The sequence below is a fragment of the Ranitomeya imitator genome, chromosome 5 (genome assembly GCF_032444005.1).
Source record: "Ranitomeya imitator isolate aRanImi1 chromosome 5, aRanImi1.pri, whole genome shotgun sequence".
Lineage (NCBI taxonomy): Eukaryota > Metazoa > Chordata > Amphibia > Anura > Dendrobatidae > Ranitomeya > Ranitomeya imitator.
The window spans coordinates 108,938,685-108,958,566 of record NC_091286.1 but is presented as its reverse complement, the minus strand read 5'-3'; the positions used below and the strand labels follow the sequence as shown (position 1 = coordinate 108,958,566).

General features: G+C 49.8%; 46 non-coding genes across 46 annotated transcripts; all 46 read left to right on the top strand.

Moving 5' to 3' along the window:
• The first annotated feature begins 371 nt into the window (after nt 1–371).
• LOC138639362 (U5 spliceosomal RNA) lies at nt 372–487 on the top strand. Its single transcript, XR_011312948.1, has one exon. It is a non-coding gene; the product is annotated as a U5 spliceosomal RNA (small nuclear RNA).
• Nucleotides 488–797: 310 nt separating this feature from the next.
• LOC138639389 (U5 spliceosomal RNA) lies at nt 798–913 on the top strand. The gene has a single exon (XR_011312974.1). It is a non-coding gene; the product is annotated as a U5 spliceosomal RNA (small nuclear RNA).
• A 310-nt stretch (nt 914–1,223) lies between these two features.
• Nucleotides 1,224–1,339, top strand: LOC138639272 (U5 spliceosomal RNA). Its single transcript, XR_011312862.1, has one exon. It is a non-coding gene; the product is annotated as a U5 spliceosomal RNA (small nuclear RNA).
• A 312-nt stretch (nt 1,340–1,651) lies between these two features.
• On the top strand, nt 1,652–1,767 carry LOC138640058 (U5 spliceosomal RNA). The gene has a single exon (XR_011313579.1). It is a non-coding gene; the product is annotated as a U5 spliceosomal RNA (small nuclear RNA).
• Nucleotides 1,768–2,067: 300 nt separating this feature from the next.
• LOC138639684 (U5 spliceosomal RNA) lies at nt 2,068–2,184 on the top strand. Its single transcript, XR_011313255.1, has one exon. It is a non-coding gene; the product is annotated as a U5 spliceosomal RNA (small nuclear RNA).
• A 286-nt stretch (nt 2,185–2,470) lies between these two features.
• On the top strand, nt 2,471–2,586 carry LOC138639500 (U5 spliceosomal RNA). The gene has a single exon (XR_011313082.1). It is a non-coding gene; the product is annotated as a U5 spliceosomal RNA (small nuclear RNA).
• A 288-nt stretch (nt 2,587–2,874) lies between these two features.
• LOC138639361 (U5 spliceosomal RNA) lies at nt 2,875–2,990 on the top strand. Its single transcript, XR_011312947.1, has one exon. It is a non-coding gene; the product is annotated as a U5 spliceosomal RNA (small nuclear RNA).
• A 309-nt stretch (nt 2,991–3,299) lies between these two features.
• LOC138638972 (U5 spliceosomal RNA) lies at nt 3,300–3,415 on the top strand. The gene has a single exon (XR_011312577.1). It is a non-coding gene; the product is annotated as a U5 spliceosomal RNA (small nuclear RNA).
• A 303-nt stretch (nt 3,416–3,718) lies between these two features.
• LOC138639707 (U5 spliceosomal RNA) lies at nt 3,719–3,834 on the top strand. Its single transcript, XR_011313277.1, has one exon. It is a non-coding gene; the product is annotated as a U5 spliceosomal RNA (small nuclear RNA).
• A 310-nt stretch (nt 3,835–4,144) lies between these two features.
• On the top strand, nt 4,145–4,260 carry LOC138639606 (U5 spliceosomal RNA). Its single transcript, XR_011313182.1, has one exon. It is a non-coding gene; the product is annotated as a U5 spliceosomal RNA (small nuclear RNA).
• Nucleotides 4,261–4,569: 309 nt separating this feature from the next.
• On the top strand, nt 4,570–4,685 carry LOC138638971 (U5 spliceosomal RNA). Its single transcript, XR_011312576.1, has one exon. It is a non-coding gene; the product is annotated as a U5 spliceosomal RNA (small nuclear RNA).
• Nucleotides 4,686–5,327: 642 nt separating this feature from the next.
• On the top strand, nt 5,328–5,443 carry LOC138639620 (U5 spliceosomal RNA). Its single transcript, XR_011313195.1, has one exon. It is a non-coding gene; the product is annotated as a U5 spliceosomal RNA (small nuclear RNA).
• Nucleotides 5,444–5,753: 310 nt separating this feature from the next.
• Nucleotides 5,754–5,869, top strand: LOC138639499 (U5 spliceosomal RNA). The gene has a single exon (XR_011313081.1). It is a non-coding gene; the product is annotated as a U5 spliceosomal RNA (small nuclear RNA).
• Nucleotides 5,870–6,157: 288 nt separating this feature from the next.
• On the top strand, nt 6,158–6,273 carry LOC138639656 (U5 spliceosomal RNA). The gene has a single exon (XR_011313229.1). It is a non-coding gene; the product is annotated as a U5 spliceosomal RNA (small nuclear RNA).
• Nucleotides 6,274–6,582: 309 nt separating this feature from the next.
• LOC138639752 (U5 spliceosomal RNA) lies at nt 6,583–6,698 on the top strand. The gene has a single exon (XR_011313321.1). It is a non-coding gene; the product is annotated as a U5 spliceosomal RNA (small nuclear RNA).
• Nucleotides 6,699–7,001: 303 nt separating this feature from the next.
• Nucleotides 7,002–7,117, top strand: LOC138639744 (U5 spliceosomal RNA). The gene has a single exon (XR_011313313.1). It is a non-coding gene; the product is annotated as a U5 spliceosomal RNA (small nuclear RNA).
• Nucleotides 7,118–7,427: 310 nt separating this feature from the next.
• On the top strand, nt 7,428–7,543 carry LOC138639767 (U5 spliceosomal RNA). The gene has a single exon (XR_011313335.1). It is a non-coding gene; the product is annotated as a U5 spliceosomal RNA (small nuclear RNA).
• A 310-nt stretch (nt 7,544–7,853) lies between these two features.
• On the top strand, nt 7,854–7,969 carry LOC138639766 (U5 spliceosomal RNA). The gene has a single exon (XR_011313334.1). It is a non-coding gene; the product is annotated as a U5 spliceosomal RNA (small nuclear RNA).
• A 309-nt stretch (nt 7,970–8,278) lies between these two features.
• LOC138639360 (U5 spliceosomal RNA) lies at nt 8,279–8,394 on the top strand. The gene has a single exon (XR_011312946.1). It is a non-coding gene; the product is annotated as a U5 spliceosomal RNA (small nuclear RNA).
• A 309-nt stretch (nt 8,395–8,703) lies between these two features.
• On the top strand, nt 8,704–8,819 carry LOC138639694 (U5 spliceosomal RNA). The gene has a single exon (XR_011313265.1). It is a non-coding gene; the product is annotated as a U5 spliceosomal RNA (small nuclear RNA).
• A 310-nt stretch (nt 8,820–9,129) lies between these two features.
• On the top strand, nt 9,130–9,245 carry LOC138639338 (U5 spliceosomal RNA). Its single transcript, XR_011312925.1, has one exon. It is a non-coding gene; the product is annotated as a U5 spliceosomal RNA (small nuclear RNA).
• Nucleotides 9,246–9,554: 309 nt separating this feature from the next.
• Nucleotides 9,555–9,670, top strand: LOC138639709 (U5 spliceosomal RNA). The gene has a single exon (XR_011313279.1). It is a non-coding gene; the product is annotated as a U5 spliceosomal RNA (small nuclear RNA).
• Nucleotides 9,671–9,979: 309 nt separating this feature from the next.
• Nucleotides 9,980–10,095, top strand: LOC138639543 (U5 spliceosomal RNA). Its single transcript, XR_011313122.1, has one exon. It is a non-coding gene; the product is annotated as a U5 spliceosomal RNA (small nuclear RNA).
• A 310-nt stretch (nt 10,096–10,405) lies between these two features.
• Nucleotides 10,406–10,520, top strand: LOC138639673 (U5 spliceosomal RNA). Its single transcript, XR_011313246.1, has one exon. It is a non-coding gene; the product is annotated as a U5 spliceosomal RNA (small nuclear RNA).
• A 306-nt stretch (nt 10,521–10,826) lies between these two features.
• LOC138639711 (U5 spliceosomal RNA) lies at nt 10,827–10,942 on the top strand. The gene has a single exon (XR_011313281.1). It is a non-coding gene; the product is annotated as a U5 spliceosomal RNA (small nuclear RNA).
• Nucleotides 10,943–11,254: 312 nt separating this feature from the next.
• Nucleotides 11,255–11,370, top strand: LOC138639507 (U5 spliceosomal RNA). Its single transcript, XR_011313088.1, has one exon. It is a non-coding gene; the product is annotated as a U5 spliceosomal RNA (small nuclear RNA).
• A 310-nt stretch (nt 11,371–11,680) lies between these two features.
• Nucleotides 11,681–11,796, top strand: LOC138638970 (U5 spliceosomal RNA). Its single transcript, XR_011312575.1, has one exon. It is a non-coding gene; the product is annotated as a U5 spliceosomal RNA (small nuclear RNA).
• A 288-nt stretch (nt 11,797–12,084) lies between these two features.
• LOC138639672 (U5 spliceosomal RNA) lies at nt 12,085–12,199 on the top strand. Its single transcript, XR_011313245.1, has one exon. It is a non-coding gene; the product is annotated as a U5 spliceosomal RNA (small nuclear RNA).
• A 305-nt stretch (nt 12,200–12,504) lies between these two features.
• Nucleotides 12,505–12,620, top strand: LOC138639522 (U5 spliceosomal RNA). Its single transcript, XR_011313102.1, has one exon. It is a non-coding gene; the product is annotated as a U5 spliceosomal RNA (small nuclear RNA).
• Nucleotides 12,621–12,930: 310 nt separating this feature from the next.
• Nucleotides 12,931–13,046, top strand: LOC138639547 (U5 spliceosomal RNA). Its single transcript, XR_011313126.1, has one exon. It is a non-coding gene; the product is annotated as a U5 spliceosomal RNA (small nuclear RNA).
• Nucleotides 13,047–13,334: 288 nt separating this feature from the next.
• LOC138639359 (U5 spliceosomal RNA) lies at nt 13,335–13,450 on the top strand. The gene has a single exon (XR_011312945.1). It is a non-coding gene; the product is annotated as a U5 spliceosomal RNA (small nuclear RNA).
• A 309-nt stretch (nt 13,451–13,759) lies between these two features.
• Nucleotides 13,760–13,875, top strand: LOC138639636 (U5 spliceosomal RNA). Its single transcript, XR_011313210.1, has one exon. It is a non-coding gene; the product is annotated as a U5 spliceosomal RNA (small nuclear RNA).
• Nucleotides 13,876–14,184: 309 nt separating this feature from the next.
• Nucleotides 14,185–14,300, top strand: LOC138639723 (U5 spliceosomal RNA). The gene has a single exon (XR_011313293.1). It is a non-coding gene; the product is annotated as a U5 spliceosomal RNA (small nuclear RNA).
• A 310-nt stretch (nt 14,301–14,610) lies between these two features.
• On the top strand, nt 14,611–14,726 carry LOC138639619 (U5 spliceosomal RNA). Its single transcript, XR_011313194.1, has one exon. It is a non-coding gene; the product is annotated as a U5 spliceosomal RNA (small nuclear RNA).
• A 310-nt stretch (nt 14,727–15,036) lies between these two features.
• LOC138639720 (U5 spliceosomal RNA) lies at nt 15,037–15,152 on the top strand. The gene has a single exon (XR_011313290.1). It is a non-coding gene; the product is annotated as a U5 spliceosomal RNA (small nuclear RNA).
• Nucleotides 15,153–15,440: 288 nt separating this feature from the next.
• On the top strand, nt 15,441–15,556 carry LOC138639358 (U5 spliceosomal RNA). The gene has a single exon (XR_011312944.1). It is a non-coding gene; the product is annotated as a U5 spliceosomal RNA (small nuclear RNA).
• A 310-nt stretch (nt 15,557–15,866) lies between these two features.
• Nucleotides 15,867–15,982, top strand: LOC138639572 (U5 spliceosomal RNA). Its single transcript, XR_011313150.1, has one exon. It is a non-coding gene; the product is annotated as a U5 spliceosomal RNA (small nuclear RNA).
• Nucleotides 15,983–16,291: 309 nt separating this feature from the next.
• LOC138639456 (U5 spliceosomal RNA) lies at nt 16,292–16,407 on the top strand. The gene has a single exon (XR_011313040.1). It is a non-coding gene; the product is annotated as a U5 spliceosomal RNA (small nuclear RNA).
• A 310-nt stretch (nt 16,408–16,717) lies between these two features.
• Nucleotides 16,718–16,833, top strand: LOC138638965 (U5 spliceosomal RNA). The gene has a single exon (XR_011312570.1). It is a non-coding gene; the product is annotated as a U5 spliceosomal RNA (small nuclear RNA).
• Nucleotides 16,834–17,143: 310 nt separating this feature from the next.
• On the top strand, nt 17,144–17,259 carry LOC138639546 (U5 spliceosomal RNA). Its single transcript, XR_011313125.1, has one exon. It is a non-coding gene; the product is annotated as a U5 spliceosomal RNA (small nuclear RNA).
• A 288-nt stretch (nt 17,260–17,547) lies between these two features.
• LOC138639765 (U5 spliceosomal RNA) lies at nt 17,548–17,662 on the top strand. The gene has a single exon (XR_011313333.1). It is a non-coding gene; the product is annotated as a U5 spliceosomal RNA (small nuclear RNA).
• A 306-nt stretch (nt 17,663–17,968) lies between these two features.
• LOC138639601 (U5 spliceosomal RNA) lies at nt 17,969–18,084 on the top strand. The gene has a single exon (XR_011313177.1). It is a non-coding gene; the product is annotated as a U5 spliceosomal RNA (small nuclear RNA).
• Nucleotides 18,085–18,394: 310 nt separating this feature from the next.
• Nucleotides 18,395–18,510, top strand: LOC138639758 (U5 spliceosomal RNA). The gene has a single exon (XR_011313326.1). It is a non-coding gene; the product is annotated as a U5 spliceosomal RNA (small nuclear RNA).
• A 312-nt stretch (nt 18,511–18,822) lies between these two features.
• Nucleotides 18,823–18,938, top strand: LOC138639570 (U5 spliceosomal RNA). The gene has a single exon (XR_011313148.1). It is a non-coding gene; the product is annotated as a U5 spliceosomal RNA (small nuclear RNA).
• A 306-nt stretch (nt 18,939–19,244) lies between these two features.
• LOC138639571 (U5 spliceosomal RNA) lies at nt 19,245–19,360 on the top strand. Its single transcript, XR_011313149.1, has one exon. It is a non-coding gene; the product is annotated as a U5 spliceosomal RNA (small nuclear RNA).
• A 309-nt stretch (nt 19,361–19,669) lies between these two features.
• On the top strand, nt 19,670–19,785 carry LOC138639374 (U5 spliceosomal RNA). Its single transcript, XR_011312960.1, has one exon. It is a non-coding gene; the product is annotated as a U5 spliceosomal RNA (small nuclear RNA).
• The last annotated feature ends 97 nt before the right edge of the window (nt 19,786–19,882 follow it).

Genomic DNA, 19,882 nt, shown 5'->3' with positions numbered 1-19,882 from the left:
AAAAAAAGTTATTGCAATTTTAAAACGGAATAGTTACAATTGTACCTATTCAGCCGGATAAGGGTTAATTGGGTTCAACAACAGAATAAAGAAATGGGTGTGTGCGGTTTCGGTGGGAGACTGAACCCTGGGGTTGCTGGGAAGAGGTCCTCATTTGAATATTGTAGCCATGGATGGCCTTCTTCCGGGCAACGGAACAGGTGATGCTCTGTCAGCAGCATAGAACTGAGAACGGAGCAGCCTGTGGAAGATGGGCTGTTGCCGTTTTTAATTTTCCATCACCAAACCACGAACCCACTTCTAGGTGCTCTCCCCGGGCCAAGTGAGGGCTGCTGCCATGGTGGTAGGTCAGGAGGATGCCCTTGCCCAGGATACTCTAGCTTCTCTTCAGAATGTAAAAATCTTTCGCCTTTTACTAAAGATTTCCGTGGAGAGGAGCAAAACTGAGTTTTGAGGCAATTTTTGCATGCTCCAGCTTGCTGGGGCTTCCTTAATTGGGTTCAACAACAGAATAAAGAAATGGGTGTGTGCGGTTTCGGTGGGAGACTGAACCCTGGGGTTGCTGGGAAGAGGTCCTCATTTGAATATTGTAGCCATGGATGGCCTTCTTCCGGGCAACGGAACAGGTGATGCTCTGTCAGCAGCATAGAACTGAGAACGGAGCAGCCTGTGGAAGATGGGCTGTTGCCGTTTTTAATTTTCCATCACCAAACCACGAACCCACTTCTAGGTGCTCTCCCCGGGCCAAGTGAGGGCTGCTGCCATGGTGGTAGGTCAGGAGGAGGCCCTTTCCCAGTATACTCTAGCTTCTCTTCAGAAAGTAAAAATCTTTCGCCTTTTACTAAAGATTTCCGTGGAGAGGAGCAAAACTGAGTTTTGAGGCAATTTTTGCATGCTCCAGCTTGCTGGGGCTTCCTTAATTGGGTTTAAAAACAGAATAAAGGAATGCGTGGGTGGGGTTTTGGTGGGAGACTGAACCCTGGGGTTGCTGGGAAGAGGACCTTATTTGAATTTTGTAGCCATGCATGGCCTTCTTCCAGGCAACGGAACAGGTGATGATCTGTCAGCAGCATAGAACTGAGAACGGAGCAGCCTGTGGAAGATGGGCTGTTGCCGTTTTTGTTTTTCCATCACCAAACCACGAACCCACTTCTAGGTGCTCTCCTCGTGCCAAGTGAGGGCTGCTGCCATGGTGGTAGGTCAGGAGGAGGCCCTTGCCCAGTATACTCTAGCTTCTCTTCAGAACGTAAAAATCTTTCGCCTTTTACTAAAGATTTCCGTGGAGAGGAGCAAAACTGAGTTTTGAGGCAATTTTTGCATGCTCTAGCTTGCTGGGGCTTCCTTAATTGGGTTCAACAACAGAATAAAGGAATGGGTTTGGGTGGGGTTACGGTGGGAGACTGAACCCTGGGGTTGCTGGGAAGAGGCCCTCATTTTAATATTGTACCCATGGATGGCCTTCTTCCGGGCAACGAAACAGGTGATGCTCTGTCAGCAGCATAGAACTGAGAACGGAGCAGCCTGTGGAAGATGGGCTGTTGCCGTTTTTGTTTTTCCATCACCAAACCACGAACCCACTTCTAGGTGCTCTCCCCGGGCCAAGTGAGGGCTGCTGCCATGGTGGTAGGTCAGGAGGAGGCCCTTGCCCAGTATACTCTGGCTTCTCTTCAGAACGTAAAAATCTTTCGCCTTTTACTAAAGATTTCCGTGGAGAGGAGCAAAACTGAGTTTTGAGGCAATTTTTGCTTGCTCCAGCTTGTTGGGGCTTCCTTAATTGGTTCAACAACAGAATAAAGGAATGGGTTTGGGTGGGAGACTGAACCCTGGGGTTGCTGGGAAGAGGCCCTCATTTGAATATTGTACCCATGGATGGCCTTCTTCCGGGCAACGGAACAGGTGATGCTCTGTCAGCAGCATAGAACTGAGAACGGAGCAGCCTGTGGAAGATGGGCTGTTGCCGTTTTTGTTTTTCCATCATCAAACCACGAACCCACTTCTAGGTGCTCTCCCCGGGCCAAGTGAAGGCTGCTGCCATGGTGGTAGGTCAGGAGGAGGCCCTTGCCCAGTATACTCTAGCTTCTCTTCAGAACGTAAAAATCTTTCGCCTTTTACTAAAGATTTCCTGTGGAGAGGAGCAAAACTGAGTTTTGAGGCAATTTTTGCATGCTCCAACTTGCTGGGGCTTCCTTAATTGGGTTCAACAACAGAATAAAGGAATGGGTTTGGGTGGGGTTTCGGTGGGAAGAGGCCCTCATTTGAATATTGTAGCCATGGATGGCCTTCTTCCGGGCAACGGAACAGGTGATGCTCTGTCAGCAGCATAGAACTGAGAAGGAGCAGCCTGTGGAAGATGGGCTGTTGCCGTTTTTGTTTTTCTATCACCAAACCACGAACCCACTTCTAGGTGCTCTCCCCGGCCAAGTGAGGGCTGCTGCCATGGTGGTAGGTCAGGAGGAGGTTCTTGCCCAGGATACTCTAGCTTCTCTTCAGAACGTAAAAATCTTTCACCTTTTACTAAAGATTTCCGTGGAGAGGAGCAAAACTGAGTTTTGAGGCAATTTTTGCATGCTCCAGCTTGTTGGGGCTTCCTTAATTGGGTTCAACAACAGAATAAAGGAATGGGTTTGGGTGGGGTTTCGGTGGGAAGAGGCCCTCATTTGAATATTGTAGCCATGGATGGCCTTCTTCCGGGCAACGGAACAGGTGATGTTCTGTCAGCAGCATAGAACTGAGAACGGAGCAGCCTGTGGAAGATGGGCTGTTGCTGTTTTTGTTTATCCATCACCAAACCACGAACCCACTTCTAGGTGCTCTCCCTGGGCCAAGTGAGGGCTGCTGCCATGGTGGTAGGTCAGGAGGAGGCCCTTGCCCAGTATACTCTAGCTTCTCTTCAGAATGTAAAAATCTTTCGCCTTTTACTAAAGATTTCCGTGGAGAGGAGCAAAACTGAGTTTTGAGGCAATTTTTGCATGCTCCAGCTTGCTGGGGCTTCCTTAATTGGGTTCAACAACAGAATAAAAGAGTGGGTGGGTGGGGTTTCGGTGGGAGACTGAACCCTGGGGTTGCTGGGAAGAGGCCCTCATTTGAATATTGTAGCCATGGATGGCCTTCTTCCGGGCAACGGAACAGGTGATGCTCTGTCAGCAGCATAGAACTGAGAAGGAGCAGCCTGTGGAAGATGGGCTTTTGACGTTTTTGTTTTTCCATCACCAAACCACGAACCCACTTTTAGGTGCTCTCCCCGGGCCAAGTGAGGGCTGCTGCCATGGTGGTAGGTCAGGAGGATGCCTTTGCCCAGGATACTCTAGCTTCTCTTCAGAACGTAAAAATCTTTTGCCTTTTACTAAAGATTTCCGTGGAGAGGAGCAAAACTGAGTTTTGAGGCAATTTTTGCATGCTCCAGCTTGCTGGGGCTTCCTTAATTGGGTTCAACAGCAGAATGAAGAAATAGGTGTGTGCAGTTTCTGTGGGAGACTGAACCCTGGGGTTGCTGGGAAGAGGTCCTCATTTGAATATTGTAGCCATGGATGGCCTTCTTCCGGGCAACGGAACAGGTGATGCTCTGTCAGCAGCATAGAACGGAGCAGCCTGTGGAAGATGGGCTGTTGCTGTTTTTGTTTTTCCATCACCAAACCACGAACCCACTTCTAGGTGCTCTCCCTGGGCCAAGTGAGGGCTGCTGCCATGGTGGTAGGTCAGGAGGATGCCCTTGCCCAGGATACTCTAGCTTATCTTCAGAACGTAAAAATCTTTCGCCTTTTACTAAAGATTTCCGTGGAGAGGAGCAAAACTGAGTTTTGAGGCAATTTTTGCATGCTTCAGCTTGCTGGGGCTTCCTTAATTGGGTTCAACAACAGAATAAAGAAATGGGTGTGTGCAGTTTCGGTGGGAGACTGAACCCTGGGGTTGCTGGGAAGAGGTCCTCATTTGAATATTGTAGCCATGGATGGCCTTCTTCCAGGCAACGTAACAGGTGATGCTCTGTCAGCAGCATAGAACTGAGAACAGAGCAGCCTGTGGAAGGTGGGCTGTTGCCGTTTTTAATTTTCCATCACCAAACCACGAACCCACTTCCAAGTGCTCTCCCCGGGCCAAGTGAGGGCTGCTGCCATGGTGGTAGGTCAGGAGGAGGCCCTTGCCCAGTATACTCAAGATTCTCTTCAGAACGTAAAAATCTTTTGCCTTTTACTAAAGATTTCCGTGGAGAGGAGCAAGACTGAGTTTTGAGGTAATTTTTGCATGCTCCAGCTTGCTGGGGCTTCCTTAATTGGTTTCAACAACAGAATAAAAGAGTGGGTGGGTGGGGTTTCGGTGGGAGACTGAACCCTGGGGTTGCTGGGAAAAGGCCCTCATTTGAATATTGTAGCCATGGATGGCCTTCTTCCGGGCAACGGAACAGGTGATGCTCTGTCAGCAGCATAGAACTGAGAAGGAGCAGCCTGTGGAAGATGGGCTTTTGACGTTTTTGTTTTTCCATCACCAAACCACGAACCCGCTTTTAGGTGCTCTCCCCGGGCCAAGTGAGGGCTGCTGCCATGGTGGTAGGTCAGGAGGATGCTTTTGCCCAGGATACTCTAGCTTCTCTTCAGAACGTAAAAATCTTTTGCCTTTTACTAAAGATTTCCGTGGAGAGGAGCAAAACTGAGTTTTGAGGCAATTTTTGCATGCTCCAGCTTGCTGGGGCTTCCTTAAAGGGAACCTGTCACCTGAATTTGGCGGGACCAGTTTTGGGTCATATGGGCGGAGTTTTCGGGTGTTTGATTCACCCTTTCCTTACCTGCTGGCTGCATGCTGGCCGAAATATTGGATTGAAGTTCATTCTCTGTCCTCCATAGTACACGCCTGCGCAAGGTAAGATTACTTTGCGCAGGTGTGTACTACGGAGGACAGAGAATGAACTTCAATCCAATATTGCAGCCAGCATGCAGCCAGCAGGTAAGGAAAGGGTGAATCAAACACCCGAAAACTCCGCCCATATGACCCAAAACCAGTCCCGCCAAATTCAGGTGACAGGTTCCCTTTAATTGGGTTCAACAACAGAATGAAAAAATTGGTGTGTGCAGTTTCGGTGGGAGACTGAACCCTGGGGTTGCTGGGAAGAGGTCCTCATTTGAATATTGTAGCCATGGATGGCCTTCTTCCGGGCAACGGAACAGGTGATGCTCTGTCAGCAGCATAGAACTGACAACAGAGCAGCCTGTGGAAGATGGGCTGTTGCCGTTTTTAATTTTCCATCACCAAACCACGAACCCACTTCCAAGTGCTCTCCCCGGGCCAAGTGAGGGCTGCTGCCATGGTGGTAGGTCAGGAGGAGGCCCTTGCCCAGTATACTCAAGATTCTCTTCAGAGCGTAAAAATCTTTTGCCTTTTACTAAAGATTTCCGTGGAGAGGAGCAAAACTGAGTTTTGAGGCAATTTTTGCATGCTCCAGCTTGCTGGGGCTTCCTTAATTGGGTTCAACAACAGAATAAAAGAGTGGGTGGGTGGGGTTTCGGTGGGAGACTGAACCCTGGGGATGCTGGGAAGCGGTCCTCATTTGAATATTGTAGCCATGGATGGCCTTCTTCCGGGCAACGGAACAGGTGATGCTCTGTCAGCAGCATAGAACTGAGAACGGAGCAGCCTGTGGAAGATGGGCTGTTGCCGTTTTTGTTTTTCCATCTTCAAACCACGAACCCACTTCTAGGTGCTCTCCCCGGGACAAGTGAGGGCTGCTGCCATGGTGGTAGGTCAGGAGGAGGTTCTTGCCCAGTATACTCTAGCTTCTCTTCAGAACGTAAAAATCTTTCACCTTTTACTAAAGATTTCCGTGGAGAGGAGCAAAACTGAGTTTTGAGGCAATTTTTGCATGCTCCAGCTTGTTGGGGCTTCCTTAATTGGGTTCAACAACAGAATAAAGGAATGGGTTTGGGTGGGGTTTTGGTGGGAAGAGGCCCTCATTTGAATATTGTAGCCATGGATGGCCTTCTTCCGGGCAACGGAACAGGTGATGTTCTGTAAGCAGCATAGAACTGAGAACGGAGCAGCCTGTGGAAGATGGGCTGTTGCTGTTTTTGTTTATCCATCACCAAACCACGAACCCACTTCTAGGTGCTCTCCCTGGGCCAAGTGAGGGCTGCTGCCATGGTGGTAGGTGAGGAGGAGGCCCTTGCCCAGTATACTCTAGCTTCTCTTCAGAATGTAAAAATCTTTCGCCTTTTACTAAAGATTTCCGTGGAGAGGAGGAAAACTGAGTTTTGAGGCAATTTTTGCATGCTCCAGCTTGCTGGGGCTTCCTTAATTGGGTTCAACAACAGAATAAAAGAGTGGGTGGGTGGGGTTTCGGTGGGAGACTGAACCCTGGGGTTGCTGGGAAGAGGCCCTCATTTGAATATTGTAGCCATGGATGGCCTTCTTCCGGGCAACGGAACAGGTGATGCTCTGTCAGCAGCATAGAACTGAGAAGGAGCAGCCTGTGGAAGATGGGCTTTTGACGTTTTTGTTTTTCCATCACCAAACCACGAACCCACTTTTAGGTGCTCTCCCCGGGCCAAGTGAGGGCTGCTGCCATGGTGGTAGGTCAGGAGGATGCCTTTGCTCAGGATCCTCTAGCTTCTCTTCAGAAAGTAAAAATCTTTTGCTTTTTACTAAAGATTTCCGTGGAGAGGAGCAAAACTGAGTTTTGAGGCAATTTTTGCATGCTCCAGCTTGCTGGGGCTTCCTTAATTGGGTTCAACAACAGAATGAAGAAATAGGTGTGTGCAGTTTCGGTGGGAGACTGAACCCTGGGGTTGCTGGGAAGAGGTCCTCATTTGAATATTGTAGCCATGGATGGCCTTCTTCCGGGCAACGGAACAGGTGATGCTCTGTCAGCAGCATAGAACGGAGCAGCCTGTGGAACATGGGCTGATGCCGTTTTTAATTTTCCATCACCAAACCACGAACCCATTTCCAAGTGCTCTCCCCGGGCCAAGTGAGGGCTGCTGCCATGGTGGTAGGTCAGGAGGAGGCCCTTGCCCAGTATACTCAAGATTCTCTTCAGAACGTAAAAAACTTTTGCCTTTTACTAAAGATTTCCGTGGAGAGGAGCAAAACTGAGTTTTGAGGCAATTTTTGCATGCTCCAGCTTGCTGGGGCTTCCTTAATTGGGTTCAACAACAGAATAAAAGAGTGGGTGGGTGGGGTTTCGGTGGGAGACTGAACCCTGGGGTTGCTGGGAAGAGGCCCTCATTTGAATATTGTAGCCATGGATGGCCTTCTTCCGGGCAACGGAACAGGTGATGCTCTGTCAGCAGCATAGAACTGAGAACGGACCAGCCTGTGGAAGATGGGCTGTTGCCATTTTTGTTTTTCCTTCACCAAACCACGAACCCACTTCTAGGTGCTCTCCCCGGGCCAAGTGAGGGCTGCTGCCATGGTGGTAGGTCAGGAGGAGGCCCTTGCCCAGTACACTCTAGCTTTGCTTCAGAATGTAAAAATCTTTCGTCTTTTACTAAAGATTTCCGTGGAGAGGAGCAAAACTGAGTTTTGAGGCAATTTTTGCATGCTCCAGCTTACTGGGGCTTCCTTAATTGGGTTCAACAACAGAATAAAGGAATGGGTGGGTGGGGTTTCGGTGGGAGACTGAACCCTGGGGTTGCTGGGAAGAGGCCCTCATTTGAATATTGTAGCCATGGATGGCCTTCTTCCGGGCAACGGAACAGGTGATGCTCTGTCAGCAGCATAGAACTGAGAACGGAGCAGCCTGTGGAAGATGGGCTGTTGCCGTTTTTGTTTTTCCATCACCAAACCACGAACCCACTTCTAGGTGCTCTCCCCGGGCCAAGTGAGGGCTGCTGCCATGGTGGTAGGTCAGGAGGAGGCCCTTGCCCAGTATACTCTAGATTTTCTTCAGAATGTAAAAATCTTTCGCCTTTTACTAAAGATTTCCGTGGCGAGGAGCAAAACTGAGTTTTGAGGCAATTTTTGCATGCTCCAGCTTGCTGGGGCTTCCTTAATTGGGTTCAACAACAGAATAAAGGAGTGGGTGGGTGGGGTTTCGGTGGGAGACTGAACCCTGGGGTTGCTGGGAAGAGGCCCTCATTTGAATATTGTAGCCATGGATGGCCTTATTCCGGGCAACGGAACAGGTGATGCTCTGTCAGCAGCATAGAACTGAGAAGGAGCAGCCTATGGAAGATGGGCTGTTGCCGTTTTTGTTTTTCCATCACCAAACCACGAACCCACTTCTAGGTGCTCTCCCTGGGCCAAGTGAGGGCTGCTGCCATGGTGGTAGGTCAGGAGGAGGCCCTTGCGCAGTATACTCTAGCTTCTCTTCAGAATGTAAAAATCTTTCGCCTTTTACTAAAGATTTCCGTGGAGAGGAGCAAAACTGAGTTTTGAGGCAATTTTTGCATGCTCCAGCTTGCTGGGGCTTCCTTAATTGGGTTCAACAACAGAATAAAGGAGTGGGTGGGTGGGGTTTCGGTGGGAAACTGAAGCCTGGGGTTGCTGGGAAGAGGCCCTCATTTGAATATTGTAGCCATGGATGGCCTTCTTCCGGGCAACGGAACAGATGATCCTCTGTCAGCAGCATAGAACTGAGAAGGAGCAGCCTGTGGAAGATGGGCTGTTGCCGTTTTTGTTTTTCCATCACCAAACCACGAATCCACTTCTAGGTGCTCTCCCCGGGCCAAGTGAGGGCTGCTGCCATGGTGGTAGGTCAGGAGGAGGCCCTTGCCCAGTATACTCTAGCTTCTCTTCAGAACGTAAAAATCTTTCGACTTTTACTAAAGATTTCCGTGGAGAGGATCAAAACTGAGTTTTGAGGCAATTTTTGTATGCTCCAGCTTGCTGGGGCTTCCTTAATTGGGTTCAACAACAGAATAAAGAAATGGGTGTGTGCGGTTTCGGTGGGAGACTGAACCCTGGGGTTGCTGGGAAGAGGTCCTCATTTGAATATTGTAGCCATGGATGGCCTTCTTCCGGGCAACGGAACAGGTGATGCTCTGTCAGCAGCATAGAACTGAGAACGGAGCAGCCTGTGAAAGATGGGCTGTTGCCGTTTTTAATTTTCCATCACCAAACCACGAACCCACTTTTAGGTGCTCTCCCCGGGCCAAGTGAGGGCTGCTGCCATGGTGGTAGGTCAGGAGGAGGCCCTTGCCCAGTATACTCTAGCTTCTCTTCAGAACGTAAAAATCTTTCGCCTTTTACTAAAGATTTCCGTGGAGAGGAGCAAAACTGAGTTTTGAGGCAATTTTTACATGCTCCAGCTTGCTGGGGCTTCCTTAATTGGGTTCAACAACAGAATAAAGGAATGGGTGGGTGGGGTTTCGGTGGGAGACTGAACCCTGGGGTTGCTGGGAAGAGGCCCTCATTTGAATATTGTAGCCATGGATGGCCTTCTTCCGGGCAACGGAACAGGTGATGCTCTGTCAGCAGCATAGAACTGAGAAGGAGCAGCCTGTGGAAGATGGGCTGTTGCCGTTTTTGTTTTTCCATCACCAAACCACGAACCCACTTCTAGGTGCTCTCCCTGGGCCAAGTGAGGGCTGCTGCCATGGTGGTAGGTCAGGAGGAGGCCCTTGCCCAGTATACTCTAGCTTCTCTTCAGAATGTAAAAATTTTTCGCCTTTTACTAAAGATTTCCGTGGAGAGGAGTAAAACTGAGTTTTGAGGCAATTTTTGCATGCTCTAGCTTGCTGGGGCTTCCTTAATTGGGTTCAACAACAGAATAAAGGAGTGGGTGGGTGGGGTTTCGGTGGGAGACTGAAGCCTGGGGTTGCTGGGAAGAGGCCCTCATTTGAATATTGTAGCCATGGATGGCCTTCTTCCGGGCAACGGAACAGGTGATGCTCTGTCAGCAGCATAGAACTGAGAAGGAGCAGCCTGTGGAAGATGGGCTGTTGCCGTTTTTGTTTTTCCATCACCAAACCACGAACCCACTTCTAGGTGCTCTCCCCGGGCCAAGTGAGGGCTGCTGCCATGGTGGTAGGTCAGGAGGAGGCCCTTGCCCAGTATACTCTAGCTTCTCTTCAGAACGTAAAAATCTTTCGCCTTTTACTAAAGATTTCCGTGGAGAGGAGCAAAACTAAGTTTTGAGGCAATTTTTGCATGCTCCAGCTTGCTGGGGCTTTCTTAATTGGGTTCAACAACAGAATAAAGAAATGGGTGTGTGCGGTTTCGGTGGGAGACTGAACCCTGGGGTTGCTGGGAAGAGGTCCTCATTTGAATATTGTAGCCATGGATGGCCTTCTTCCGGGCAACGGAACAGGTGATGCTCTGTCAGCAGCATAGAACTGAGAACGGAGCAGCCTGTGGAAGATGGGCTGTTGCCGTTTTTAATTTTCCATCACCAAACCACGAACCCACTTCTAGGTGCTCTCCCCGGGCCAAGTGAGGGCTGCTGCCTTGGTGGTAGGTCAGGAGGAGGCCCTTGCCCAGTATACTCTAGCTTCTCTTCAGAACGTAAAAATCTTTCGCCTTTTACTAAAGATTTCCGTGGAGAGGAGCAAAACTGAGTTTTGAGGCAATTTTGCATGCTCCAGCTTGCTGGGGCTTCCTTAATTGGGTTCAACAACAGAATAAAGGAGTGGGTGGGGTTTCGGTGGGAGACTGAACCCTGGGGTTGCTGGGAAGAGGCCCTCATTTGAATATTGTAGCCATGGATGGCCTTCTTCCGGGCAACGGAATAGGTGATGCTCTGTCAGCAGCATAGAACTGAGAACGGAGCAGCCTGTGGAAGATGGGCTGTTGCCGTTTTTGTTTTTCCATCACCAAACCACGAACCCACTTCCAAGTGCTCTCCCCGGGCCAAGTGAGGGCTGCTGCCATGGTGGTAGGTCAGGAGGAGGCCCTTGCCCAGTATACTCAATATTCTCTTCAGAACGTAAAAATCTTTCGCCTTTTACTAAAGATTTCCGTGGAGAGGAGCAAAACTGAGTTTTGAGGCAATTTTTGCATGCTCCAGCTTGCTGGGGCTTCCTTAATTGAGTTCAACAACAGAATAAAGGAATGGGTTTGGTTGGGGTTTCGGAGGGAGAGTGAACCCTGGTGTTGCTGGGAAGAGGCCCTCATTTGAATATTGTAGCCATGGATGGCCTTCTTCCGGGCAACGGAACAGGTGATGCTCTGTCAGCAGCATAGAACTGAGAACGGAGCAGCCTGTAGAAGATGGGCTGTTGCCGTTTTTAATTTTCCATCACCAAACCACGAACCCACTTCTAGGTGCTCTCCCTGGGCCAAGTGAGGGCTGCTGCCATGGTGGTAGGTCAGGAGGAGGCCCTTGCCCAGTATACTCTAGCTTCTCTTCAGAACGTAAAAATCTTTCGCCTTTTACTAAAGATTTCCGTGGAGAGGAGCAAAACTGAGTTTTGAGGCAATTGTTGCATGCTCCAGCTTGCTGGGGCTTCCTTAATTGGGTTCAACAACAGAAAAAAGGAATGGGTGGGTGGGGTTTCGGTGGGAGACTGAACCCTGGGGTTGCTGGGAAGAGGCCCTCATTTGAATATTGTAGCCATGGATGGCCTTCTTCCGGGCAACGGAACAGGTGATGTTCTGTCAGCAGCATAAAACTGAGAACGGAGCAGCCTGTGGAAGATGGGCTGTTGCCGTTTTTGTTTTTCCATCACCAAACCACGAACCCACTTCCAAGTGCTCTCCCCGGGCCAAGTGAGGGCTGCTGCCATGGTGGTAGGTCAGGAGGAGGCCCTTGCCCAGTATACTCTAGCTTCTCTTCAGAACGTAAAAATCTTTTGCCTTTTACTAAAGATTTCCGTGGAGAGGAGCAAAACTGAGTTTTGAGGCAATTTTTGCATGCTCCAGCTTGCTGGGGCTTTCTTAATTGGGTTCAACAACAGAATAAAGGAATGGGTTTGGGAGGGGTTTCGGTGGGAAGAGGCCCTCATTTGAATATTGTAGCCATGGATGGCCTTCTTCCGGGCAACGGAACAAGTGATGCTCTGTCAGCAGCATAGAACTGAGAACGGAGCAGCCTGTGGAAGATGGGCTGTTGCTGTTTTTGTTTTCCCATCACCAAACCACGAACCCACTTCTAGGTGCTCTCCCCGGGCCAAGTGAGGGCTGCTGCCTTGGTGGTAGGTCAGGAGGAGGCCCTTGCCCAGTATACTCTAGCTTCTCTTCAGAACGTAAAAATCTTTCGCCTTTTACTAAAGATTTCCGTGGAGAGGAGCAAAACTGAGTTTTGAGGCAATTTTGCATGCTCCAGCTTGCTGGGGCTTCCTTAATTGGGTTCAACAACAGAATAAAGGAGTGGGTGGGGTTTCGGTGGGAGACTGAAGCCTGGGGTTGCTGGGAAGAGGCCCTCATTTGAATATTGTAGCCATGGATGGCCTTCTTCCGGGCAACGGAACAGGTGATGCTCTGTCAGCAGCATAGAACTGAGAAGGAGCAGCCTGTGGAAGATGGGCTGTTGCCGTTTTTGTTTTTCCATCACCAAACCACGAACCCACTTCTAGGTGCTCTCCCCGGGCCAAGTGAGAGCTGCTGCCATGGTGGTAAGTCAGGAGGATGCTCTTGCCGAGTACACTCTAGCTTCTCTTCAGAACGTCAAAATCTTTCGCCTTTTACTAAAGATTTCCGTGGAGAGGAGCAAAACTGAGTTTTGAGGCAATTTTTGCATGCTCCAGCTTGCTGGGGCTTCCTTAATTGGGTTCATCAACAGAATAAAGAAATGGGTGTGTGCAGTTTAGGTGGGAGACTGAACCCTGGGGTTGCTGGGAAGAGGTCCTCATTTGAATATTGTAGCCATGGATGGCCTTCTTCCGGGCAACGGAACAGGTGATGCTCTGTCAGCAGCATAGAACTGAGAACGGAGCAGCCTGTGGAAGATGGGCTGTTGCTGTTTTTGTTTTTCCATCACCAAACCACGAACCCACTTCTAGGTGCTCTCCCTGGGCCAAGTGAGGGCTGCTGCCATGGTGGTAGGTCAGGAGGAGGCCCTTGCCCAGTATACTCAAGATTCTCTTCAGAACGTAAAAATCTTTTGCCTTTTACTAAAGATTTCCGTGGAGAGGAGCAAAACTGAGTTTTGAGGCAATTTTTGCATGCTCCAGCTTGCTGGGGCTTTCTTAATTGGGTTCAACAACAGAATAAAGGAATGGGTTTGGGAGGGGTTTCGGTGGGAAGAGGCCCTCATTTGAATATTGTAACCATGGATGGCCTTCTTCCGGGCAACGGAACAAGTGATGCTCTGTCAGCAGCATAGAACTGAGAACGGAGCAGCCTGTGGAAGATGGGCTGTTGCTGTTTTTGTTTTTCCATCACCAAACCACGAACCCACTTCTAGGTGCTCTCCCTGGGCCAAGTGAGGGCTGCTGTCATGGTGGTAGGTCAGGAGGAGGCCCTAGCCCAGTATACTCTAGCTTCTCTTCAGAATGTAAAAATCTTTCGCCTTTTACTAAAGATTTCCGTGGAGAGGAGCAAAACTGAGTTTTGAGGCAATTTTTGCATGCTCCAGCTTGCTGGGGCTTCCTTAATTGGGTTCAACAACAGAATAAAAGAGTGGGTGGGTGGGGTTTCGGTGGGAGAATGAACCCTGGGGTTGCTGGGAAGAGGCCCTCATTTGAATATTGTAGCCATGGATGGCCTTCTTCCGGGCAACGGAACAGGTGATGCTCTGTCAGCAGCATAGAACTGAGAAGGAGCAGCCTGTGGAAGATGGGCTGTTGCCGTTTTTGTTTTTCCATCACCAAACCACGAACCCACTTCTAGGTGCTCTCCCCGGGCCAAGTGAGGGCTGCTGCCATGGTGGTAGGTCAGGAGGATGCCCTTGCCGAGTACACTCTAGCTTCTCTTTAGAACGTCAAAATCTTTCGCCTTTTACTAAAGATTTCCGTGGAGAGGAGCAAAACTGAGTTTTGAGGCAATTTTTGCATGCTCCAGCTTCCTGGGGCTTCCTTAATTGGGTTCAACAACAGAATAAAAGAGTGGGTGGGTGGGGTTTCGGTGGGAGACTGAACCCTGGGGTTGCTGGGAAGAGGCCCTCATTTGAATATTGTAGCCATGGATGGCCTTCTTCCGGGCAACGGAACAGGTGATGCTCTGTCAGCAGCATAGAACTGAGAAGGAGCAGCCTGTGGAAGATGGGCTGTTGCCGTTTTTGTTTTTCCATCACCAAACCACGAACCCACTTCTAGGTGCTCTCCCCGGGCCAAGTGAGGGCTGCTGCCATGGTGGTAGGTCAGGAGGATGCCCTTGCCCAGGATACTCTAGCTTCTCTTCAGAATGTAAAAATCTTTCGCCTTTTATTAAAGATTTCCGTGGAGAGGAGCAAAGCTGAGTTTTGAGGCAATTTTTGCATGCTCCAGCTTGCTGGGGCTTCCTTAATTGGGTTCAACAACAGAATAAAGAAATGGGTGTGTGCAGTTTCAGTGGGAGACTGAACCTTGGGGTTGCTGGGAACAGGTCCTCATTTGAATATTGTAGCCATGGATGGCCTTGTTCCGGGCAACGGAACAGGTGATGCTCTGTCAGCAGCATAGAACTGAGAACGGAGCAGCCTGTGGAAGATGGGCTGTTGCCGTTTTTAATTTTCCATCACCAAACCACGAACCCACTTCTAGGTGCTCTCCCCGGGCCAAGTGAGGGCTGCTGCCATGGTGGTAGGTCAGGAGGAGGCCCTTGCCCAGTATACTCTAGCTTCTCTTCAGAACGTAAAAATCTTTCGCCTTTTACTAAAGATTTCCGTGGAGAAGAGCAAAACTGAGTTTTGAGGCAATTTTTGCATGCTCCAGCTTCCTGGGGCTTCCTTAATTGGGTTCAACAACAGAAAAAAGAAATGGGTGGGTGGGGTTTCGGTGGGAGACTGAACCCTGGGGTTGCTGGGAAGAGGCCCTCATTTGAATATTGTAGCCATGGATGGCCTTCTTCCGGGCAACGGAACAGGTGATGCTCTGTCAGCAGCATAGAACTGAGAACGGAGCAGCCTGTGGAAGATGGGCTGTTGCCGTTTTTGTTTTTCCATCTTCAAACCACGAACCCACTTCTAGGTGCTCTCCCCGGGCCAAGTGAGGGCTGCTGCCATGGTGGTAGGTCAGGAGGAGGCCCTTGCCCAGTATACTCTAGCTTCTCTTCAGAATGTAAAAATCTTTCACCTTTTACTAAAGATTTCCGTGGAGAGGAGCAAAACTGAGTTTTGAGGCAATTTTTCCATGCTCCAGCTTGTTGGGGCTTCCTTAATTGGGTTCAACAACAGAATAAAGGAATGGGTTTGGGTGGGGTTTCGGTGGGAAGAGGCCCTCATTTGAATATTGTAGCCATGGATGGCCTTCTTCCGGGCAACGGAACAGGTGATGTTCTGTCAGCAGCATAGAACTGAGAACGGAGCAGCCTGTGGAAGATGGGCTGTTGCTGTTTTTGTTTATCCATCACCAAACCACGAACCCACTTCTAGGTGCTCTCCCTGGGCCAAGTGAGGGCTGCTGCCATGGTGGTAGGTCAGGAGGAGGCCCTTCCCCAGTATACTCTAGCTTCTCTTCAGAATGTAAAAATCTTTCGCCTTTTACTAAAGATTTCCGTGGAGAGGAGCAAAACTGAGTTTTGAGGCAATTTTTGCATGCTCCAGCTTGCTGGGGCTTCCTTAATTGGGTTCAACAACAGAATAAAAGAGTGAGTGGGTGGGGTTTCGGTGGGAGACTGAACCCTGGGGTTGCTGGGAAGAGGCCCTCATTTGAATATTGTAGCCATGGATGGCCTTCTTCCGGGCAACGGAACAGGTGATGCTCTGTCAGCAGCATAGAACTGAGAACGGAGCAGCCTGTGGAAGATGGGCTGTTGCTGTTTTTGTTTTTCCATCACCAAACCACGAACCCACTTCTAGGTGCTCTCCCCGGGCCAAGTGAGGGCTGCTGCCATGGTGGTAGGTCAGGAGGAGGCCCTTGCCCAGTATACTCTAGCTTTTCTTCAGAATGTAAAAATCTTTCGCCTTTTACTAAAGATTTCCGTGGAGAGGAGCAAAACTGAGTTTTGAGGCAATTTTTGCATGCTCCAGCTTGCTGGGGCTTCCTTAATTGGGTTCAACAACAGAATAAAGGAGTGGGTGGGTGGAGTTTCGGTGGGAGACTGAACCCTGGGGTTGCTGGGAAGAGGCCCTCATTTGAATATTGTAGCCATGGATGGCCTTCTTCCGGACAACGGAACAGGTGATGCTCTGTCAGCAGCATAGAACTGAGAAGGAGCAGCCTGTGGAAGATGGGCTGTTGCCGTTTTTGTTTTTCCATCACCAAACCACGAACCCACTTCTAGGTGCTCTCCCCGGGCCAAGTGAGGGCTGCTGCCATGGTGGTAGGTCAGGAGGAGGCCCTTGCCCAGTATACTCTAGTTTCTTTTCAGAACGTAAAAATCTTTCGCCTTTTACTAAAGATTTCCGTGGAGAGGAGCAAAACTGAGTTTTGAGGCAATTTTTGCATGCTCCAGCTTGCTGGGGCTTTCTTAATTGGGTTCAACAACAGAATAAAGAAATGGGTGTGTGCGGTTTCGGTGGGAGACTGAACCCTGGGGTTGCTGGGAAGAGGTCCTCATTTGAATATTGTAGCCATGGATGGCCTTCTTCCGGGCAACGGAACAGGTGATGCTCTGTCAGCAGCATAGAACTGAGAACGGAGCAGCCTGTGGAAGATGGGCTGTTGCCGTTTTTAATTTTCCATCACCAAACCACGAACCCACTTCTAGGTGCTCTCCCTGGGCCAAGTGAGGGCTGCTGCCATGGTGGTAGGTCAGGAGGAGGCTCTTGCCCAGTATACTCTAGCTTCTCTTCAGAACGTAAAAATCTTTCGCCTTTTACTAAAGATTTCCGTGGAGAGGAGCAAAACTGAGTTTTGAGGCAATTTTTGCATGCTCCAGCTTGCTGGGGCTTCCTTAATTGGGTTCAACAACAGAAAAAAGGAATGGGTGGGTGGGGTTTCGGTGGGAGACTGAACCCTGGGGTTGCTGGGAAGAGGCCCTCATTTGAATATTGTAGCCATGGATGGCCTTCTTCCGGGCAACGGAACAGGTGATGTTCTGTCAGCAGCATAGAACTGAGAACGGAGCAGCCTGTGGAAGATGGGCTGTTGCCGTTTTTGTTTTTCCATCACCAAACCACGAACCCACTTCCAAGTGCTCTCCCTGGGCCAAGTGAGGGCTGCTGCCATGGTGGTAGGTCAGGAGGAGGCCCTTGCCCAGTATACTCAAGATTCTCTTCAGAACGTAAAAATCTTTTGCCTTTTACTAAAGATTTCCGTGGAGAGGAGCAAAACTGAGTTTTGAGGCAATTTTTGCATGCTCCAGCTTGCTGGGGCTTTCTTAATTGGGTTCAACAACAGAATAAAGGAATGGGTTTGGGAGGGGTTTCGGTGGGAAGAGGCCCTCATTTGAATATTGTAGCCATGGATGGCCTTCTTCCGGGCAACGGAACAAGTGATGCTCTGTCAGCAGCATAGAACTGAGAACGGAGCAGCCTGTGGAAGATGGGCTGTTGCTGTTTTTGTTTTTCCATCACCAAACCACGAACCCACTTCTAGGTGCTCTCCCCGGGCCAAGTGAGGGCTGCTGCCTTGGTGGTAGGTCAGGAGGAGGCCCTTGCCCAGTATACTCTAGCTTCTCTTCAGAACGTAAAAATCTTTCGCCTTTTATTAAAGATTTCCGTGGAGAGGAGCAAAACTGAGTTTTGAGGCAATTTTGCATGCTCCAGCTTGCTGGGGCTTCCTTAATTGGGTTCAACAACAGAATAAAGGAGTGGGTGGGGTTTCGGTGGGAGACTGAAGCCTGGGGTTGCTGGGAAGAGGCCCTCATTTGAATATTGTAGCCATGGATGGCCTTCTTCCGGGCAACGGAACAGGTGATGCTCTGTCAGCAGCATAGAACTGAGAACGGAGCAGCCTGTGGAAGATGGGCTGTTGCCGTTTTTAATTTTCCATCACCAAACCACGAACCCACTTCTAGGTGCTCTCCCCGGGCCAAGTGAGGGCTGCTGCCATGGTGGTAGGTCAGGAGGAGGCCCTTGCCCAGTATACTCTAGCTTCTCTTCAGAACGTAAAAATCTTTCGACTTTTACTAAAGATTTCCGTGGAGAGGAGCAAAACTGAGTTTTGAGGCAATTTTTGCATGCTCCAGCTTGCTGGGGCTTCCTTAATTGGGTTCAACAACAGAATAAAGGAATGGGTGGGTGGGGTTTCGGTGAGAGACTGAACCCTGGGGTTGCTGGGAAGAGGCCCTCATTTGAATATTGTAGCCATGGATGGCCTTTTTCCGGGCAACGGAACAGGTGATGCTCTGTCAGCAGCATAGAACTGAGAACGGAGCAGCCTGTGGAAGATGGGCTGTTGCCGTTTTTGTTTTTCCATCACCAAACCACGAACCCACTTCCAAGTGCTCTCCCCGGGCCAAGTGAGGGCTGCTGCCATGGTGGTAGGTCAGGAGGAGGCCCTTGCCCAGTATACTCAATATTCTCTTCAGAACGTCAAAATCTTTCGCCTTTTACTAAAGATTTCCGTGGAGAGGAGCAAAACTGAGTTTTGAGGCAATTTTTGCATGCTCCAGCTTGCTGGGGCTTCCTTAATTGAGTTCAACAACAGAATAAAGGAATGGGTTTGGTTGGGGTTTCGGAGGGAGAGTGAACCCTGGTGTTGCTGGGAAGAGGCCCTCATTTGAATATTGTAGCCATGGATGGCCTTCTTCCGGGCAACGGAACAGGTGATGCTCTGTCAGCAGCATAGAACTGAGAACGGAGCAGCCTGTAGAAGATGGGCTGTTGCCGTTTTTGTTTTTCCATCTTCAAACCACGAACCAACTTCTAGGTGCTCTCCCCGGGCCAAGTGAGGGCTGCTGCCATGGTGGTAGGTCAGGAGGAGGCCCTTGCCCAGTATACTCTAGCTTCTCTTCAGAACGTAAAAATCTTTCGCATTTTACTAAAGATTTCCGTGGAGAGGAGCAAAACTGAGTTTTGAGGCAATTTTTGCATGCTCCAGCTTGCTGGGGCTTCCTTAATTGGGTTCAACAACAGAATAAAGGAGTGGGTGGGGTTTCGGTGGGAGACTGAACCCTGGGGTTGCTGGGAAGAGGCCCTCATTTGAATATTGTAGCCATGGATGGCCTTCTTCCGGGCAACGGAACAGGTGATGCTCTGTCAGCAGCATAGAACTGAGAACGGAGCAGCCTGTGGAAGATGGGCTGTTGCCGTTTTTGTTTTTCCATCACCAAACCACGAACCCACTTCTAGGTGCTCTCCCCGGGCCAAGTGAGGGCTGCTGCCATGGTGGTAGGTCAGGAGGAGGCCCTTGCCCAGTATACTCTAGCTTTTCTTCAGAATGTAAAAATCTTTCGCCTTTTACTAAAGATTTCCGTGGAGAGGAGCAAAACTGAGTTTTGAGGCAATTTTTGCATGCTCCAGCTTGCTGGGGCTTCCTTAATTGGGTTCAGCAACAGAATAAAGGAGTGGGTGGGTGGGTTTTCGGTGGGAGACTGAACCCTGGGGTTGCTGGGAAGAGGCCCTCATTTGAATATTGTAGCCATGGATGGCCTTCTTCCGGACAACGGAACAGGTGATGCTCTGTCAGCAGCATAGAACTGAGAAGGAGCAGCCTGTGGAAGATGGGCTGTTGCCGTTTTTGTTTTTCCATCACCAAACCACGAACCCACTTCTAGGTGCTCTCCCCGGGCCAAGTGAGGGCTGCTGCCATGGTGGTAGGTCAGGAGGAGGCCCTTGCCCAGTATATTCTAGCTTCTTTTCAGAACGTAAAAATCTTTCGCCTTTTACTAAAGATTTCCGTGGAGAGGAGCAAAACTGAATTTTGAGGCAATTTTTGCATGCTCCAGCTTGCTGGGGCTTTCTTAATTGGGTTCAACAACAGAATAAAGAAATGGGTGTGTGCGGTTTCGGTGGGAGACTGAACCCTGGGGTTGCTGGGAAGAGGTCCTCATTTGA